Genomic DNA, 2542 nt, shown 5'->3' with positions numbered 1-2542 from the left:
CCCCCAAAGAAAACAAAAATTAAATAAAAATAAATACTTTTAGGGACAGGAGAGCTATTATAGGAGTAAGGTTTTCATACTCCATAACCATATGGTTCCATGATAGCTTCTGGTGTGTCCAAGGTCAACTACTGGTTAATTAGATTAAATTGCTTAGAGTGGCCACTGGGCTCTTCTGTCACCACTTAAGAGGCCTGCCCCAAAGAAACATTTCTATTAACAGAAACAAGATTATTTTTTAAAAAAAATTCCAAATAAAAACTCTTGGAGAAGCATCAGGAACTAAGAAATTGAACTCCATTAAAATTCTTTCAGAAAATAAATGCTCATTCCATTGTGATTCATAAAGAAACCACAGAATCAAATATTTCTAAGGCTGGTTCACATGAGTTCTTTTCTTTTCAGGATGTAAATTTCCACTGCACATTTGAGAAAGTGCTCCGTTGGAGCAGTTGGAAGCCTTGATAATTACTGACTATACTACATACCACCTTGAATTGAGGGACAGAAAAGATTAAGAAAGTAGGTCAGGGTCAAAGAGACAATACAGTGGGTAGGGCACTTGCTTTGCATGTGGTTGGCCTGCATCCAATTTTTGGACCAAGAGCCTTGCCAGGAGGAGCACAGAACCAGGAGAAAACCCTGTGCACAGCAGGGTTGGCCCCCAAACCAAAACCAAACAAACAAATCAGACAACTAAAGAACAACCAAGAAAGTAAGACTTGGGGTCAGAGAAATAAGGTATTGGTACAGGAATTAAGGGTACAGGGTAACTGGGTATAGGAAATGATGCAAATAAACATTTTTCTTTCTTATTGACAGTCCTGTATGTCCCCTGCATTGCATATGAGCACTACCAGGAATGAATCCTGAACACAGAGCCAGGAGTAAGCTCTGAGTATACTTGGATGTGGTCCACAAAAAAAAAAAAAAAACAACAAAAAACCAAGTAGATTTTGGCTTGCCAAGAGTCTGTGGGGGCCTCTCTGTTTTCATGCTGCATAAAGGAAGCAGAGTTTGAACTTCACCTGGACTTTTGCGGCATCCTTCTTGTGAAGTTTAGAGCCAACTTACATCATAGAGTCCTATCCTGAACTGAAGCCAATGCTAATGCAGGGCACACACTTCTTTTTGCTTCCTTACTTCATAGACTTTTACTTTGGGAAGTTTACTCAAATTCTGCTCAGCCCTGGCCCAGCTCTGGAGTTGCGTAGTTGCTAAGGAAACAGGGTGGGGAGGCTGGAACCTGAAATATGGAAGAGCTCCTATGAGTAAAAACACCAAACACCTGTCCAATCTCTTCTCTGGAGAGTTGAAAAACTCATAATTCTCAGACAGGGCTTGTCGAGATGACATAGCGGGTGAGGAGAATTCATAGGTGCACAGAATTAAAGAAAATATAAATAGCCTACTTACCTGGCAGGGTAGATACCATGAACATGAAGGTGGTTTTTCCATATATTAGAAAATATACTGCATAATTTCTGATAGTTGGGAACTGCATTCATGCTCTCCCTTAAAAAAATAAAAAAAATATATAAATAAGCCACTGTATTGGTCACATCCAATGATGTATTTAAAGCCCTTAACATTAGAAAATATACCGTTTCTCATGCCTGTACGTTAGTTACAGGCTACTAGAATACTCACAAGGGTATGGTCCATATTCTTTACCTCATTTACTAATATAGCAGGTAGGGTGCTTAGCTTGCCTGTAGCTGAAAAAGGGTCTATCCCCAGCATCCCATTTGGTCCCCCACAGTTGCCAGGGATGGTTTCTGAGCCACAAATAAACCTTGAACACAGTTAGGTCACACACACACACACACACACACACACACACACACACACACACAAAGATTGGACCATTATGATTATGGCAATGCATGAGCATCAGATAATACAGAAACAATTTGAAGATTTGAAAGCAGTAACTATATATTTCATTGTTTAAAAATATTAAGCAGGGGGAATGAGGAGATGGGCCAGAGTGACAGGTAGAGGGTCACTTTGGTAATGGTGGGGCTCAATTACTTTGTTTATTGATAACATGATCATTATAAACATGTTACTTAAATTATAATAAAAAATAAGATACAGGGGGCCAGAGAAATAGCACAGTGGTTGAGATTTGCCTTGCAACCAGCCAACTCAGGACAGATGGTGGTTCAAATCCCAACTTTCCATATGGTCCCCTGAACCTGCCAGGAGCAATTTCTGAGCACAGAGCCAGGAGTAGCCCCTGAGCACAGCCAGGCTTGATCCCCCCAAAACAAAACAAAGCAAAACAAACAAAAAAGATACAAATATCAAATAGGAACATAGATATAAATTCAGCAAATATGGTATATATTGTGTAGATAATTTAGGGTTTTTAAAAAGTAAGTTTCAAAATACTGCATCAAGTATGAACCATTTAACTAAACATTTTTAAAATGGTGATTTTCTGAATATAAAACTATCAAGCTGGGCCCGGAGAGATAGCACAGCGGCGTTTGCCTTGCAAGCAGCCGATCCAGTTCCAAAGGTGGTTGGTTTGAAT

The 2542-nt window shown here is 39.5% G+C and overlaps 1 pseudogene; it reads left to right on the top strand.

The window, feature by feature from the left end:
• Positions 1 to 1408: 1408 nt before the first annotated feature.
• On the top strand, positions 1409 to 1519 carry LOC126031474 (uncharacterized; annotated as a pseudogene).
• Positions 1520 to 2542: the final 1023 nt, after the last annotated feature.

The sequence above is a fragment of the Suncus etruscus genome, chromosome 15, assembly GCF_024139225.1.
Source record: "Suncus etruscus isolate mSunEtr1 chromosome 15, mSunEtr1.pri.cur, whole genome shotgun sequence".
In the NCBI taxonomy this organism is placed as follows: Eukaryota; Metazoa; Chordata; class Mammalia; order Eulipotyphla; family Soricidae; genus Suncus; species Suncus etruscus.
The sequence above is the reverse complement of the archived record's forward strand: the minus strand, read 5'-3'. Positions and strand labels throughout refer to the sequence as shown.